Genomic DNA, 19405 nt, shown 5'->3' with positions numbered 1-19405 from the left:
TGGGTTGGGTTAGAATCAATAGTTGTGGTTTATCCTTATTACCATGCAATGTTTCCCTTAATCTAAGTGGTTGCATATATTGCATAGGGATTCATAATTTGACTTGATACTTATCTCTTATAATCAATAATTAATGATTATATCAGACAAAAATGGTTTACATTAGAGTTTGTACCATAACAAACAACTATGCAAAAAAATTGTTCACTCAATGTCCAAAGGCTCTAATGCTCAGCCTTCACTGTGCTCTGAATGTTGTAACTCAAGTTCTGTAGAACTTGGCAGTAACTATTACTCAGTTCCTGAATCACTTGACATGTATAAACTACTCAGTACTTGAGTGACTTGACACATATTATCAGCTCAACACATACTAGTCATATTACTTAGTTGTACTATCTAGAAACTTATGCTAGACATGCTTTGATCACTTAGCTTGCACTAATTTCTTTGCTCACTCTGATCACTTGAAATGCACTATGCACCATAATTTTGCTAGATAATGACTAAGTGTTTTGTTACTACCTTGTCAAAGCCAAGATGAGATCAAAACATAATGGCATTCAACATTAAACATGATTATTAATTCATTTCAATTAACTTTTCTATTCTAAACAATATCTATAAAAAAATTACAACATTAAAATATAATGATCTACTCATCCACATTAATTCCTACTTTAAACATAAGTAATGTAATATTTCGAGTAACATCATCATTCAGTTTCTATCATAACAATGAAACATTGAAATCATATCCATTAATCATCAAATCATATAAGATAGGTCCTAATACATTAGTAAAGATCACCAAAATGAAAACATCACAAGTAAATGGATAATATGAGTAACTATCTAACTAAATCAAAGGTGTGTCATAACATCGAGTCATAATGTATCAAAATGTGAATACATCATCTAAGCTTTGAAGGGTTAGGGTGAGAAAAATTTATGTTCTATGAAGTTAGTAGAGTGTTGTTGGATATTTCTTTATGATATATATAAGTGTGAAGAAATAAACATAAAGATTCAAGTTAGTCAAAATATTTTTATGGAAAATTGGTTGTAGGCTATTGTGTAGGAAACAATATGTTGATGTTCAAGTTGTATCTTTTTGGTGAGGTGGAATATTGTTTACTGAGCTTGGATTTCATTCAAAGACATGTTCATGGTTGAATGTTTAAGGTAGAAGAATAAGAAGATCATTATTTGATGGTCATTATAGTGTAACCTGTCCTATGTTCATTGTTAGCTACATTGATGTATTATATATTGTAGCATCTGGAACTTAATTTTACTTTATGATGGTCCTATATTAGTCATTATACATTGGGGAAACCTCGAGGATAACTCAATTAGTTGTTTTAGGATTTGGTATGAAGTAAAGATATTTTATTTGATTATAATCATCATGTGCATGATCATAGTATCATGTGCATGATCATTTGTGAGCTTTAGATGTGAATTTTATTGGATACGAGTAGATGATGATGTTGATGATATGATGAGAACATCAAAGGAAATTTTTTGGAAATATGAGTTGATATATTAGTCTTTTTACCCTTGGATATGATATCTTCAGAATTATTTAGTGAAGAAAATTCTAAAATAATTTGGATAGTGGGATCAGTTGACTTTTTATCATCTCTTAATAGGGTTGAAATAGCTCCTAATAGGGTTGAAATATGCCCTAACAAGGTTGAAATCTTCTAGTAGGGATTCAAAGTCTATAATGTGGACAACATGTACTAATTGTATTTAATGGACTTCTAACAAGGTCTTATCTTTTTACAAAGATTTTTTATTTTATTTTTTAAAATATTATTATATATTACCTTATGGGCATCATTCCCACTGAGGTTTTTCCTTTGATCACGAGTTTACCTAATTAACATATCTTGTGTCATTGTGCATGGTTATCGTTTTGTGGTTGTTGTATCTATTGGTTATATGTTTTTGATTTGATGAAGTTCATTTAAGTTGTTTAAAGTGCATAATTGATTCAACTACTCCGCCCCCTCACCCCCTTAATTTTATTGGTGGGTAAAAGCACAAACTTGTGTCACTTGCTTATAAAGGAAATGGAAAACAAAAGTATAACTATTCAAATTCAATGGCATACAACTAGTATTATTATTTAGAGTTTGGAAAAGAAGAAAACTAATGAAATGTTTAGAAATGGATGAAGTTTAGGATTATTATTTTTAATGATTATTTGGAATAGGAATTGATATATTTTCCTATTTTTTAAGGATGAATTTTAGTTGCTAAAAAATGCTTAAAATGAGGGCTCTATTTCCCAACACAAAAATATATGGAAATAAAATATTTTTCCTTTGGTATAAGATTATTTTATGAATGACATATATAGTTAGATCATGCAAAAATAAAAATTGGCCTTTGACCTATATTTTCTCTTGTATAAAAATTCAAATTTGAACTCACCAAAAATCAATATTTTTCATCTCCAACCAAATTTTTTGAATCAAATCTATTTTAACCAAAAAAAAATTTATACATTTGTGAAGAGGACTCTTTCCTCTATAATTTCATATGCTTTTAATTTATTTTTTTATGAGATTTACTATTTTTTTTCTTTCTCAAAATTGAAACCTTCTTTTGTGTTAAAATATGTAATTGTGGTATTTTTATTTTTAAATTACGATATACTATATCTAAGTAAAACATTATAAAATCTATATGAAAATATTCTTAACCTTGATCTCTATAAAATGATTTTTATATCTTATTAAATAAATATCATGAAAAGGAGTAAGAGTTATTGAAATGTTAGTTTGCTGAAATAATTTTATTTTTTTAAATAATTGGACTCAAACTAGTATAAAACATGTATTTAATAGGCATTTCCAATTGGAAAAGTGTGAGAACACATATAAATTAGCTAGAATGAATTTATCTAGATCACATATTTTAAGAAACTTTATTTTTAGATAGAAATGCTCAAATTCATTCATTTTAATAAGTTAGCTTGAAAGGTGGCACAACAATTTACTTTTACTCTGGTGCTCTTTACTTTTTGACAATTGGTATCAGAGCATTAGGTCCTTGGATGAAAGCTTTAACAACTTAAGGAGATTAATGATTTAGGAGGGAAAGTCCAAAATTTGATGGAGATAACTATAATATTTGGAAGGAGAGAATGAAGACCCATTTTCTATGCATGGGAGTTATTACTAGATGTTTAAAAGAGAAAATTGTAAACAGTATATTAGCTTATTCATGAAACTTTAATGTAGAGTGCAGATAGAATGACAATGAATTACACTAAACCCAAGAAGTCATTGTTAATATGTAAACTCTAAGAATGTCCCATGTTTCCCTAACTACAACTGCTAAGAATGCTCTCAGACCAGCATCTTAGTGATCATTCTATAATGAGAGTATGCTTAAAATATAGATTTACTTGTATGTAGAGACGGTGGTCATTTTCACACTCTCTTTTGACATTTGGCGATTTGGAGCTCTGAGCTAGTGAGGATGGTGGTCCCTTTATGAAAGCATAGATTCAAGCAGGGTTGCAAGTATGAGTGATCATGGGCTCATGGTTTGAGGATTGTATCCATGGCCCATAGAGGCTATAAGAAAATTGTTGGTCAAGGAGTGATAGGTGATTAATAGGTGGGATCACCTATTTGTTATAGATGCCACAGTTCCAAATGAATAGAGGGCTATTGACAGTTGTGGCCGAGCAATGGCACTTGGACCAAAAACCTTTCACCTACCCATGGGTGAGATGACTATGATGTTGGAGGATGTATATCAATTATTGTAGATCCCAATAGTGGGAGATTTTGTGTGCTATGATTAGACTAAAATGGCACTAAATTTGGAGATCTATTTAGAGATGACAACATTGGGGATGACAATGTATCATGGTTCTAGACGTTGTAGTATGAGCCATTGTTGATAGTGTTGGCTAGATTGATAGGGTCATTTTTGTTGCTAGATAGATGAGGGTAGGAATATCCAGTTGGATGGGGCCAGTTGATAAAGGATATGACTGATCAACCACAAATATTTGCATGGGGCAGCCACCACCAAAGAGACTAGGAGGATCTACTAATAAAGAGTCTCATATGAGTGCCATGGAGGTGTGGATGGGTGAGTTGGAAAGTATGTTATAGGAATTTATAGTGGTGATGACACTGAGGCCACCACTAAGGATAGATGGGGTGACGACCATCCAGAAGGCCATAGCTATACATGTTGTAGCGATGACAGATGTGACTGAGTAGGCACCTATGAGACTATAGGAGTGCCCTTATTGAGCAAGGACCTTTGGGTCAGCCACATATGCATAGATGAGTGTATATTATGTGTTATGGAATTACACATTATTACGTATTATTATTCATTTGATGTTCATTTGAAATTCATGTGAAGGTACTTGGTGATCTTTGGATGTTCATGTGGATAGACATTGTGACCTTTTGATGTGCATGTCATTTGATCATTTGGATATTCCTATTGATGCATTCCATCTTATATTCATGTTGATTTGATCCTTTTGATATATCATGTGATCTTTTACTTTATGAGATATATGAGCTTATTGATGTGCAAACGTCTACGCTTGTTATATCATGGGCTCCTGTATGCATGTGATGAATGAAAATGTAGTAAATATGTGAATGTAATGAAATATGTGGATGTAATGAAATATATGTAAATGAAATGTAATGTGGTGAAATGAAATTTGATATAATGCAATGCGATGTAATAACATGAAATGTAATGAAATGAAATGTGATGTAATGCAATGCGATGTAATATTATGAAATATAGTGAAATGAAATTTGATCTAATGAACTATGAAGAAACAAGTTGTAATGTGATTAAATGAAATGAAACGTGATATGTAATCAAATAAGATTGGGCATAATGAAGAATTGTGATAAATGAAATGTCATGGGGAAATGAAATCAAATGAAAAGAAAAGAAATGTGTAAATGAATGGAAATGTGATACAAACTAATGGAATGAACAATGGAAAGAAATGACATGAGAAAAAAATGAAATGGAAATGTGATAAAATGAAATGGAATGGGAATGAAATATGAAATTTGTAAATGAACAAAAATGTTATAGAATGTAATTGAATTAAAAATGGAAAGAAATGACATCAGAATGAAATGAAATGGAAATATGATCAAATGAAATGGAATGAAGTGAAATAAGAGGGAATGAAATGTGAAAAAAAAATGGAATATAATGAAATGAAATGTGTAAATAAATTAAAATGTGATACAAAGTAATTGAATGAACAATGGAAAGAAATGGCATGAGAATGAAAGGAAATGGAAATGTGATAAAATGAAATAGAATGAAATGAAATGAGAAGGAATGAAAAGTGACAAAAATGAAACATAATGAAATGAAATGTATAAAGGAGATGAGAAGATGAGGTGAATGAAAGTGAGAAATTAAAGGAAATGAATGTGCTGGAGATGAAAAGACATAGGATGGGACTCAAGTTTTGAGATTCAAAAGCTACAAAATGAAACTTGAGACCCTAGTAAGAAAAGAATAAGGACTGAATCTTTAAGATGCGATGAATTGTGTAATAAATTAGTGATTATAATTGTTTGAGATTCGAAAGCCACATAATGAAATAGGTGGGATAGAGAATAAGTTAGAATGAAGTGTGACGCAAGATGGTATTGTTGTGATGAGACCAAGTCCACAATATTAGAGTGTTAACCATTGCATGAGTATGTTGTTTTGTGACCTATTGCTGGATAACCTTACTTGAATTGTTTAGCCCTTTGTTGACCATTGTTGATGAGACTTGTGTTTGTGTTATTTTGATTTATGTGCCAACTATGTGTTCACAAGAGATGCACGATAGAAATGTAAACTAAATGAATGCAACCAACTATCAATTTTATCATAAAGAGATGAAAATTAACTATCATCATAGAGCATTTAACAAAAAGTGATACCAATCATAGGTAATTTACATTAAAAGTATGAAAACTTATTGAAAAATAAGCATTATAGCCATAGTAAATAAAAAATAGGCACACAAAAAATCATATGTTAGATAAAGTCCTCACCTAAGATACCATAAAAAATTGGCCAAGGTATGCATGGCTTTCCAAATGAGAGGAGGTGCTTACAAGTGGACACCAATAATGCATGAAATCAAAGGATCACTAGAGTTGAATAGTAAAAAATCAAAGGCAAATAAAGTGTCATGAATTCATCCTAGTATCTCTAGTCAAGTGCATCGTCGAGGGACTAGAAGTGCATAACAATAGGAAAACTAGTAATTGTAGTCTAGTAGTGCTAATAGTTGTATATAATAGTGTAAAATTTGTTCAATCCATGGATAAAGTTGTTGTAATGGTCGAGAAAAAAATCATGAGATGTGTCAATGCAAAATTTGTAGTAGAATGCATGGTGTGTGTGTTGGCAGAGAATGTTGGTACAATTTTTTCGGTGGTAATTATGGCATAGGAATGGTGGAAGTGTACCTAGTATGGTTGCAACAAGAAGCAAAGAGTGGATACATAGTAAGGTTGGTGAAGAGTGAGTCTAGGTGAGTGATGGCCATAAATAGGTGGATATCATGGAGAGGGAATGAAGAAATGTGAAGATTATAACATGGTCATTGAGTTGATTGAGAAGTCTAAGGATGTGTATGAGTGAAAGCATCTCAAGCTTGCTAGATTAGTCACAATAGGAGGGTGATGCTAGTCGAGGAAGGTGGATTAGACAAGGATGAAGGGTGCAGTGTAGTTAGTGAAACTCTAGGGAACTAGTGCATTAGTTTGAACTTCAAGCATTACCTCAAGAGCAAGGTAAATCAAGTAATGTTGGATGCGGATCAACACAACTTGGAGCTATGGGGGTCAAGGAGGAAGAAACACCCTTGTCAGCATTAATGATGTTATCAAGGACTACAATGTAGCAAGCATTACAGGTGGTATTGTATGATGAGTTGATGTTGTAGGTAGAGAATAGTCTATTGAGATAAAAAAAGTATGTGTTAGGAGCATTGAAGGAGGCTAGAGAGATCAAATCTCTTGAAAAGTATGTATGAGAAGCTTCGAGGTAGGTGGAAAACACTAGTGTGGGTGAGGGGATGACTGGAGCATGTCAGTTGATTAGTCTTAGAATTCTAGGACAAGGATCAATGGAAGGGGAAGTGAGTGATGTAAATGTGGAGGAGTTATGGCTAGAGGTATGGGTGGAGATCAATCATCAAGTGATGTGGAAGAATTACAAAGAATGTTGGCTAAAGAGATAGTTTGAGTAAGAAATTCTAAATAGGAAGCTGAATTTTTGTTGGGATTGATGGAGAAGGTGTGAGAATATGGAGTGAAAATAGAGGCAAAATAGCTCCAAGTGGTGGTGAATATAGAGTAGGCATTGTTGTAATAACTAGAAGCTACATATGGAGCAATTGTATTCAGAAGGAAATGATGCAAGGATGCAAGCAGAGTAGTTGCAAGCTCAAAAATTATAGGAATCCCTAAATATGGTGAAAGTGGGGTTAGAGAGTGCACAAAATGAGATGGTGTTTCTATAGTCACAATCTGAGTCATTTAGGAAGGCAATTACAAAGCCAAACTCCCTATCATTAAAACTACAAGAGTAGTTAGCATTGACTAAGTCAAAGGAAATATAGGTGCAATAGTGGTTGGGTAAGGCAAAAGAAGATGTTGATCATTTGCAAATGAAAACTAATAAAATGTAGTAGGAGAGGGATCTAGCCCAAGTAGCGATCATTATACCAAGAATAAACAAGCTGGCGGAGAATGTGTTTATGGATATGCAATTGATGGTGAAGGTACACTAGGAACCTTCCTATTATATATGACTTTATCATTAGGTGTCCCCAAATAAGAACTAGTGGGAGATGTAGTTTGTGGATAGGAAATTTGTATAGCTATTAAATGCATAGTTATGTAGGGGTAGGTTTCCTCCTATGGATGCAGTGTGGGTATGTAGAGGACTAATACTAGGGGATTCTTCTTTAGGAGTTGGGTCTAAAGAAACACCATTAATTAGACACCCTATCTTGTGAACTCCCATGGGGAGGCTATAAATGATCTGCCAAAGGATATTTGAATGTAATGTTGTCATTGCCATTGTAATAGAATAAAATTTATGTTTTTTTTTTGTGGCCAGCAAAAGGATAACTAGTGGCGATGTTAATGTGTTGAATGAAATATTGACATGTTTATTTTTTATATTATTGTTTTGGAATGTATGTGGGTGTTTTTAACATTGCGAGGAATATGCTAATGTTTTTGGAATCTTTTGTGAATATTCAAATGTTTTTGGAATTTTTGGGAATATTCAAATGTGTTTGTGTGTTTAGAAAAGAGTTGGAAAAATGTCAATCTTTGTAAAAATGGGGACAATACAATCTATAGAGAAAGATAATCCTTCACTTGTATGTCAGGAACTGAATGTCTATGTGGGCTCCCAATGAAATATGAGTACAAATTTGTGTAAAGCTTGGTGAGCCATGGCATTTAAGGTGGAAAAGTAGGAAGTGCTAAACGAAAAATTATGAGACACAAGTTTGTATATAGATTGATAGCCTTTATAGACAAGAATAAGGCCAAAGTCAGTATTTTTTTAGGTGTACATTGATAAAGATGCTCACAAGGCTTGTGAAAAGGCATTGGGACCTACAGAAGGCTTGATGGACAAAAAAAAAAAAGTCTAGTGGGATCTTAAAAAAGGCACTTGAGGGTCCAAGAAGGGCATTTGGGTCTTGAAAAAGATGCCTAGAGTCAAAAAAGGTGTTTGAGGGCCATAGGAGGCACTTGAAGGGCTTAAGAAGTCACTTCAAGAACCTAAAAAGTCCAAATAAGGCCTTGAAAAAGGCTTTAGGGCCTAAAAAGGCATTTTAAGGGGCCTAGAAAGGTCTAAACAGGGTCTTGAAAAAGGCCTTTGGGCCTAAAATGGCATTTTACAGGCCTAAAAAAGGTGTTTGGGCCAAAAAAGGAATTTTGAGGGCTTGAAAAAGGCATTTAGGCCCAAAGAAACACTTCAAGACCTTGAAAGGTGCCTGAGGGGCCTAAAAAAGTTGTTTGGGGGGCCTAAAAAGGCAAGGAAACCCCTGCAATCCTTCAAACTTAAGCTTACTTATTTTGTCCCCTCTATTAGGGGATGACAAAAGAATCCAACAAATATCTAGGCCTTTTAGGATAGCATTGATATTTTTTTTGAAGGGGTCTAAATCAATCATGGCTATTGCAACATAAATAAGAGAGATAATCCATTAGGAATTGTTGTTCTTCACAATAGGAAAGAAGAGGGGATTCTATCAGAGCCTCTTGCACTATTTAAATTGTGCCAAATTTTCCAAAGCCTAGTGAGACATTTTAGGACATTACTATGCTATTTCTTAATGTCATTAAGGTACTCTTTATTATTTTTCCTGGGGTAATGGAGAAACAAAATATGCTAAAAAATATTGAAATATTTTTCAATATAGTGGACCTTACCATTGATTTGAAAAATTCATCAATATTTTGTGCATAGTTAAATAGCTTATTTGAGTTGAAATGAAGCATGTTTGACTGGAATTTAGGGGCATTATTAGTTTTTTTTCGGATTTTTTTCACTATTTTTGGTTACTATTACCCCCTTTGGAAGGTTTTTGGTAATTTTTGGCAATTTTTGAATGTTTTTGATAATTTTTGAATGTGTTTAGTAATTTTTCACCATTTTTGAATTTTTTTGATAATTTTTTATAGTTTTTGAATTTTTTTGATAATTTTTTACAATTAAAATTTTTTTTTGATAATTTTTTGAGTTTTTTTGATAATTTTTGAGTCTTTGACAATTTTTGAATTTTTTTGATAATTTTCCAACTAGTGGGGATGAAGCGAGGATACGAGTGAGACTTTTTGGATTGTGGAGATAGCCAAGACCATGTGGAGGCACCTAAAGAGTCAAGGAGACCAAAGTGGGCTGAAAGGGGTAAGCGTGGGCTCAAGGAGCTATATTGGAGATGATGAAGGAAAAAAGGATCTTTGGAATATTAAAAGGATTGTATAAAAACCTAAAATGGATATTGGGAATTATTGGCCATGGAAAATAGCTAAGAGGTGCACTAATTTTCCTATTATTCATGTCTATGGTATCTCAATACATAATCTAACTCCATGTTTCTCTTGATCTATTGTGCTTCCCTTCTGTGTTATTATATTGATTATCTCTACTGCTGTGAACTATGCCTAATGCAAAGAAACCATTGAATTGGATTCCACAAGTATTTCTCAATTGGGTATGTGTTAGATTAGCTCAATTGTGCTAGGTAAGCCACAAAAAAGAAAAAATTGTCTCTAAGGAAGTTGCTAGAGTGTCTTTCATTATTGAAGGACTTGTGTTGTTTAGGAAAGTCCAAAGGTGCTATCTCTTGCTCCTTTTGAAACCAAAGTTGGAAATTCTCACCAATTTTTTATATTTTGGTATTTTCTAGTATTTATTTATTTATTTCTGGTATTTTTGGTGATGATGTGTTTCCTCAAAGCCTTAGACATAGAGCCTTTTGAGATGGATGTTGTTGATGGGTTCTTCTAGGTCTATGCCATCATAATCTACAAGTCTATAAGTACCAATCCCAAAAGACTCTATGATAATGTAAGGACCAATCCAATTGGCCTCCCATTTTCATTTCATTTCCCTAGCAACTTTGTTTTTAGGGTTTTATCAAAGCACTAGGTCACCAACCTAAAAGACATAGGGTTTAACCTTTTTGTTGTAATGTCTTGATAATCTATTCTAATACACATTGAGGTGTTCAGGTACCATGGTTCTTCTAATAACTCTAGCTACTCTAGATAGGCCACTTTGTAGTCCTCATCTAATAGGATATCATGAAGCATAACTCTCAAGGATGGTATCTCAACCTCTAAGGGAAGAATGGCTTCACAACCATAAGCCAAAGAGAAGGGTGTTGTGCTTGTAGCTTTCCTAACACTTGTCTTGGAGACCTAAAGGGTAAGATTTAGCTATAAATATCAATCTCTATCAATATCGTTGATGGTTCTCTTGAGAATGTTGATAATGGTTTTGTTGGTTGCCTTTGCTTGGCCATTACCTTGGGAGTAATAAATTGATGTGGAGTGGTGTATAATGTGAAATTTTTGACATAATTCATCAATTATTTGATTCTTAAAGTATAAGGCATTGTTAGTGGGTATGGCACAAGATATTCCAAACTAATAGATGATATGATTTAGTATAAGTGGTGTCATTTAAACCCATGTGGTGAAGTATTATGTGGTAGTGATAATCCATTTATGTTCGCTAGAGGAAGGTGGGTGGATGGCTCCAATTAAATCAAAATCCCACTAATAAAAAGGCCATGGTGTGGCCAAATGGTTTAGCTCTTAGGCTGGTGCATGAACAAGGTTACCATGGATTTGACATTTTTTGGATGCCTTAACATAGTTGATAGAACCCTTTTCAATTGTTGGCCAAAAACAACCCATCGTAAGAATCTTCTTTGCTAACATAAACACACTAGAGTGTGACCTAAAAATCCCTCCATAGGCTTCTTATAGAGTGACTCTTGACTTGTCCTTCTCAATACATCTAACCAAAGTATCATCAAGACAATTCCTATATAACGTATCAACCACCAAAGTGCAGTGCGAGGTTCTTCAAATGAAATTATGTCTTTGGTTGCATAAAAGGTTGGAAGGGATGGTGTTATTGTGGAGGTAAGTGATGATGGGGCTATACCAGCAGGAATCAAGAGTGTCTAATAAAAAATGAGAGGGGAATTAGGTTGAGTAAACATAGGTTGAACCACCTCTTCTACTAAGAACTCGTACTACTTGTATTGCTCCGATAACTAAAGCAAGGAGGCCAAGTTGGCCATGGCATTTGTTACTCTATTCTTGTCTCTGGAAATTATTTCAAAAGTAATATGAAAAAAACATGACTTAAGTGTGTCAACAATATGTTTATAAGGCAATAACTTTTCATCCTTGCTCTGATATGTGTCAGTGACTTAATTGATGATCAACTAGGAATCCCTGTAAACTTCTAGCACTATTAGTTTTCCATTCTTAAGCTGGCTTGAGGCCTAAGAGCAAGGATTCACATTCCATCATGTTGTTGGTGTAGGGGAAAAGTAGTTTGTAGGATTTGGGGATTGTAACACCTAGTGACATGATGAATAAAATACTGGTGCCTGAACCATGGTGTGTGTAAGAACCATCAAAATAGAACTTCCAAGTTACTAGCTCTATTTGAAGAATGTTCATATCTAGAAAATTAGATAAGATAGGATTCACTTAGGATCATCATCCACTTGGCCAATCTTCCTATTAATGCTATTTTGCTAAGAAGATATTTGAGGGTATCAATCTTGGAGATGAGCTTGACCTTATGTGTCAAAAGATAATGGCATAGCTTTTGGGAAGCAAAAACTATAGCTAAACATGCATTTTCAATAAAGAAGTAATTTAGCTCATAGTCGACAAGGGTGTGACTAATGTAATAAATGGCCCTTTTCTTTCCTTCATCATTTTCTTGTGCTAAGAGGGGTCTAGTTGATTTTTTAGTTAGGGAAATATACAACAGTAATGGTTTGTATGACATTAGAGGCACCAAAATGGGTGGATTCATCAAGTAGGTTTTGAGTAAATCAAAATCCTTTCGACATTGATCATCCTATTTGAAATTTTTTTCTTTATATATTTAATAAGTGGGTGAAAGGCACATGCTTCTTTGCTAAATAGGAAATGAAATGATAGACTAATTGAAACCTTCCTTGGAGAGAATGTAGGTAACTCAAGTTCTTCAATAGTTGCATGGTAACTATGGCTTGTACCTTTTCAATATCAACTTCTATCCCTTTGGCTGAGACAATGTATCCTAGAAGCTTGCTAGATTTGATGCCAAAAGCACATTTCTTTGGACTTAGCCTAACTTTGAATATTTCTAGGTGGGAAAATATCTTTTCCAAGATGGGGAGATGTTCTTCTTGAGTATGGTATTTGGTAAGGATATCATCTACATAGTCTTTCATAAAGATGAGCATCATGTAATGAAAGATAGTGGTCATCACCTGCTAATAGGTAAAGGATATTTTCTCTTGGTCATTTGGAGCTATGCTAATTTGATTATACCCTAAAAATGCATTCATAAGTGAAAACATGGAATTGCCCACTATCGGATCTACAATGGTATCAATTTTGGGAAGGGCGAATCCATCTTTAGGAAATGCTTTGTTTACATCCCAAAAATAAATGTAGATGTATATGATGCCATCCTTCTTTGATATAGGCATAATGTTTGATATCCATGACACATACACGAGGGGCCAGATGAAGTTGGTATTGATCAATTTCTCTAATTTTTCTTTGACTAGTAAAGCTATATGGGGATGCTTTTTCCTGAGTTTTTCTTTGACTTAGTTGACCTCTAGAAAAATGTTTAGGTGATGGAAGATTAAGCTGGGTCTAATCTTGGAATGTCTTTCTAAGACCATGCAAATTTTATTTGACTCTCTTCAAAAAAATGAATGAATGCAATCCTTTGCTTTGTGCTTAAAGACTGCACCAAATAGATGATCCTTGGTTCCTACTTTGTACCAATATTGACTTTTTTGGTTGGTTTAATTAAGATGGATAATATTTCCTCAGAGTGCTTAAGTAAGGTATTGATCATCTCATTTGTGGGTGCTACAGTTGGGTTTTCACCATTGGATGCATCACTTCCATGTATTTCTATTTTTTTCTCAAGATCAGCTACAACTTGATAGTGATCCTAAATACTATGAACTACTTGGTCTATTCTAGTATGACTAAGATAATTGATATTAGACCTGGCTATGTGCATTTCTTTAATTCTTTATGGACAAGATGGTTTAATTGCATTAAGGTAGATGAAGACATCATGGTCAATGCCATATGATGAGGCTCAGTTGTATCCTAGCTAATGAGTTCGAGATGGACTAGGGAGAGTGGTTTATAATATAAAAAGGGTTCCAAAAGGTGTAAAGAACTAATCTCATTAGATGGCTCATACATTGTATTGATTAGGTCTATGATATGTGCTTCTTCTAAGGTATTAGGAAAAGTAGAGCTCATGAGTGGTTCATAGTAGTCATATTTGACTTCTACTAGAGAGAAGTCAGGAAATAGGGTTTGAAACTAAAACCCTTCAATATGTTCATCATCCTCATATGATGCAGTGTGATGTGTCTATTCTATAGTAGCCCAAAGATGTTCTATTGTACTCTGACTCTTGGTGAAGTAAGATCTATATGAGAGGTTGATCCTTTTGCAGTACAACCATTGGATACAGGAATGTAAACAACATCAAATTCTTTGTCATGGATGGACTCTTTAGATAATGATTCAAATTCCTAGTTAGTGGAATCATCATCATCTTCATTATTGGAGGTATCCATGGGTGGTTCTCTTATGTGGTGTGAATAGGGGAGGAATACATTTACATTTATTACATCAGTTGCCTTCTTGTTATTACCACCTCTTTCTTTCAGTACCCATGCTAGAGTAGAAGAGGTAGAATCATTGTGCTTGGGAAGAGACTCTGGGGTGATCTATGCCTACCTTATTCATTGTACCCTACCCCTATTTTGGATTTTTTGGACCTTATTCATTGTACCCTACCCCTATTTTAGATTTGTTGGACCAAAACTATGCTACAAGAGGTTTGATAATGCCTTTCCCTTTCCCTAAGGGATCATCTCTTATATATCCCAACTTTTTTATTAAGTCAAAACCTTTTCTATGTAGATGAGGGGAGATGTCAATATTTTGTTTACTAATTTCTTCTACCATTCTTGGGGGTACTCCACTTGCTTTAAAAGAATGTGCATCATAAGGTCTAGTGGTGGATGATGGTTTACCATGAGATCTTGGAGAAAGTGGGGGATCAAATAAGGAGACCAAGTACTCACCTACCTCTCTACATTGTAGTTTATACTTTCTATTAAACTCCTTCATCAACCTATCCATTTATTTATAATGTGTCTATTTAGGGTCCTTTGATGATGATGGCAAAGGAAGGGAAGAACTTGAACAACCAACTTTATCTTTACCCTTAGTCGATGTAGATGAGTGGTCATTATTTTGGCTAGTAGAACATGAAGTGTTTATTGATGTGGACTGACTAATGTCATCTTTCAGGGTGCTAGTTTCTTCCCTATTATGAGGAATAAGGGAGTTACAATATTGTGGAAAGTTTTGGTCCCCAGATATGGTCACCTCTTGACCCATGTATGGAAATGATTTAAGACATTAATGGTAAGTGGAGGGCACAATTTGCATGTCATGGGTCCACGATCTTCCTAACAAGATGTTATAGGTTAATTACAAGTGTAAGACTTGACAAATGGTTTCTTTCACAACTGGTCCTACCCTAATTGGTAGAATAACCATGCCTTTGGAGGATCTGTTCTCATCTTCATAAGCATTAATAGTGATTTTCTACCTTGGATCAATAGCATCCTCTGTATATCCTAGGGCTTTTACCAAATTTAGTGTGCAAATGTTGAGACCTACCCCACCATCAACAAATGCTCTCTTAACTTTGTTTCTATGGATAAAGACTTCAATATGTAGAGGGGAATTTTGTGGCTAGGTGATGAACATATCATCTTGGGATGAAAAGGAGATGCAATGAGGAGCCACAAGATTTCTGACCATGTTTTGAAACCTACTCACATCTAGGTCATTTGGCACTAAGGCTTTGGTCAGGAATTTTTTATGCTTTGGCAAGATTTATGACTCAAAAATGGAGATATCAGTGGGAATCTTAAGTAAGTAGTTGAAAAAGTTGTATTTAGGTAAGGAGGAACTTGTAGTTGCATAATTGGAATTTATAATGGGTCCTAGTAAAATGGCATTAGAGGCATAGCCTTGGGTGACAACACTTGAAGATTGTTTCTTGTTTCTGTCCTTAATTATGATGACATTCACAGTGTCATCAAATTTGGAGATCATGTCGATGGTGTTATCATAGTGATGTGTATAATTAACCTTATTTTGAGGAGGTTCCTTCTAATTAGCTCTAGAGGATTCACCCTTTTCATAACTCATGAAAGGGTTCTTGAAGGTCGTATGGTCTTCATTATTGCTAATGTTATTCACTTTGATAGTTTGGTCATTGACTAATTTTTGTATGGCCCCCTTAAGCATGAAACAATTGTTTGTTAAGTGCCCCTTGTTTTGGAGATAGGCACAAATGTGCATGTCATTCCACCACTTTGGTTTGACTTGGGGTTCATAGGGTTTGGCCTCGGGTAGTACATGTTAGTTTTTGGTGACTAATTAGGAAAGTACTATACATACTTCATAAATTACTTAGGTCATGGATGACATTGTGGCCAACATTTTGTAACCCTAAAGAGGCATAAAATTACTTGTATAGAAGGGATTAGGGTTAGATATTTTTCATTAAGTGGTGATGTGAAAATTAGTTCTTGTGGTGGTATTGAGCTATAAGGGATTATGGATTGTAATCAGGTTGTAATCACTAGATAATAATAGGTTTGAACTCAATATTTGGTAGATGTATTTGAGGGATTTGGTGAACCATGTTAAATATTGGCGCCTTGTGTTATTTTCTATGTGATCTATTATTTTTTCTCATTGCTTATATTTGCATGTGATTGTTATTTCTATCTATGGTTTAATCCTAGAAATACAATGAGTTCATTTGCCAAGAGGTTTTGTAAAGCACTCTCATAAGACATCCAATAGGTGTATATTGGAAGACAAATATCTTCATAGAGGAGGAGCTTGACTATACGAAACTTGTTGATTAGATGTTGAGGGAGTTGTCATGTTACATTAGTAAAATGGATGGGCATTATCTTGTCAAGGTGTGTTTAGATTGGTGTTGTTGATGATAGGACATAATTGATTTAGATGGGGTTGAGTTTGAGGTTTGACATGATTGGATTCAACCACCCCATCAATGGCGATGTTTTTGTTATTGTTTCTCCACTACAATTTTTTTTTGTTAGTGGATTGATCAAAGGAATTATGATTTTATGTGGAATTGTTGGAAAAACCCTTACAATATTTAGATAATTTAATAATGTCATTTTTTATCAAGGTTTCTTCTACTTTAGCGGCATTTTCTAAGGTAGTCTTAAAATCTTTAAGCCGTTAGAGTTTGATCCAGTAATTCATGCATTTTAGAGACTATTGATGAAGATGTTTGTCTTCTCTTTGTCTAGTATGTCTCTATAATACATGGAAAATATGTGTCTCCATTGTTGTGGGAAGACCTTGAATGATTCACTAGGAAGTTGCTTTGTGTTATACAAATCAATCATTGTAACTTTCCTTTTAATTCTATAGGAATATTGGGCAATAAAAATGGAAGCTGATTGGTCAAAGTTTTTAATGTTGGAGGGTATCTTGGAGAACCACTCCATGGCTTGCACCCCAAGCCTCCTAGGAAATATACACATTAGGTAAGTTGTGTCATGGAAAAATTCCATACTTAGCATATAGAATTGTCTAAGGTAATCTTGTGGATTTGATGTACCAAAATATTTATCCTATTTTGGTATCTACGCATTTTGAGGGAAAGGTGTGAAGGTAATGCCTTTATCAAATGGAAGAGGGCACACCTTTTTGAGGCTAAATTCTGTATGTTGTATTTTTCCTCGCTTCATCCTTTCAATTTCCAATTGTAAGTCTTGTAATTTTTGTGTGAAAATATCTAAGGGTGACTCTTCTTCATATCATTTTAGATTGGTCAAACCAAACTTAGGTGAAAATTTCATGCCTTGTTGTGCTAATACTAGTATATAGAATTCTTTGTGTTTCTCAAGTATCTTGTCCATGATATCGACAAGTTTGAGATTTTGCTAAAAATCTTGAATTTTAGTTTTAATTCTCTTTTCATCCCACATGTTAGATGAACCCATTTTGGAAAAGGGGTCTAAACTATGGTTGAGCAGGGGTGACTTGTGGCTAACTATATTTGGTGAACAATCCATGGGTGTGATAAGTTCAATGAGATCTAGAGGTTTCACGTGTTTGTTGTTTCATTTCAGCTTCATGGCTATACTAGTTTTATGTAGTTGCATGAAATGTGAATAAGATTCCTTTAGTTATCATGAATTTTTGCAATATGAGGGTTTTCATTGATTGTGATTTTTTTAGAGTAAAAAGCTAGGTTGGACAAGGTATTTGGCAATACTAATAGGGTATGTTCACTTTTGTAAAGTTAAGTATGAAAGGGATGTGTGTCTCTAGACATTTCTAGCTTGATATGTGAAGTGAAGTGATAATGAATAATGGATTAATAATGATGTTTGTAGCATTTCTTGTTTCAAAAAAAGTTTTAGTCAATTTTAGGATCTCTTAATGTTGAAAAATATCAATGAGAAAAAGGGAATCTAAATCCATTGTTCATTTGCAAGTGTTGTGTATGTAGGTAGCCTCTATTTTGGATCCTTTCTCCTATGTGTCAAATGATTGATCAAATGCAATATTTTATTGATAATATTCACTATTTCACTAATCTTATGTGCTATTTAAATATTCAAATACACTATTTTATCTATCATATGAATTGTTTTGCAAGGAAAATGTGCTATTTAAAGCTTCAAATGCACTATTTTGTAGTTATATGAGCTATAGAAAAGTTTGAATGCATCAAAAAATTATCTAGATGTGTTGTTTAGAGTGGTAAATGCATTGTTTTAGAGTCTTTCAACAATGTTCTAGGTTTGAACTTGGTTTCTCATTATCAATTTATAGTTATATCTTTCAAAAGGACTGTTATTCTAACTGGAGTTTGTTATTAAAATTTTAAAACACATCCAACATAATGGTAGAAGCCACTATAAAATATAAAACTGCATGCGCCTAGAAAATGGAAGAAAAGGGATTCCTAACAAGGTTGTCTAGAGCTAGTGACTAGTGGGTTTTAGTTTTTTACCATCAATGTTTAGATTTACCTCTCTTGTAATAAAGAGCTTCCCACCAACACTTAGGAGGTTTGGCACAATCCTTTATGGGGCTATGAGTGGAAGGTTATGTTCTAAACATGGGTAGCTTGCATTCAATTGGGAATGCAAGATTGGGAGGCATTCCCTCTCACTGGCCCCAATAAGGCAACTTAGGAGGTAGCATTTCTATGGTTGAGTAATCCTACCTAGTAGAGGGTAGGAAAATGGAAAACATAAATAGGTGTGGGAATTTGATTACTCTAGAAGAGTGAGAGCATATCCCTACTGTCCTAACCTCCCAAACACAATAAACAAGTTTTGTTCAATTCCAAGCCCTTAATTATAGTAGATAAAGGGGCTCCTAGTTAAACTATGTGTTTGTTCTTTCCCTATTTTACTATTACTAACCCTCATAAAAGGTTTGGCATTTTGATAAACTCGGATGAGTTGAGAGCATATGCC

Source organism: Cupressus sempervirens, chromosome 5, assembly GCF_028749045.1.
Source record: "Cupressus sempervirens isolate cs-2001-9-10 chromosome 5, ASM2874904v1, whole genome shotgun sequence".
Lineage (NCBI taxonomy): Eukaryota > Viridiplantae > Streptophyta > Pinopsida > Cupressales > Cupressaceae > Cupressus > Cupressus sempervirens.
This window is presented reverse-complemented; position numbering follows the sequence as displayed.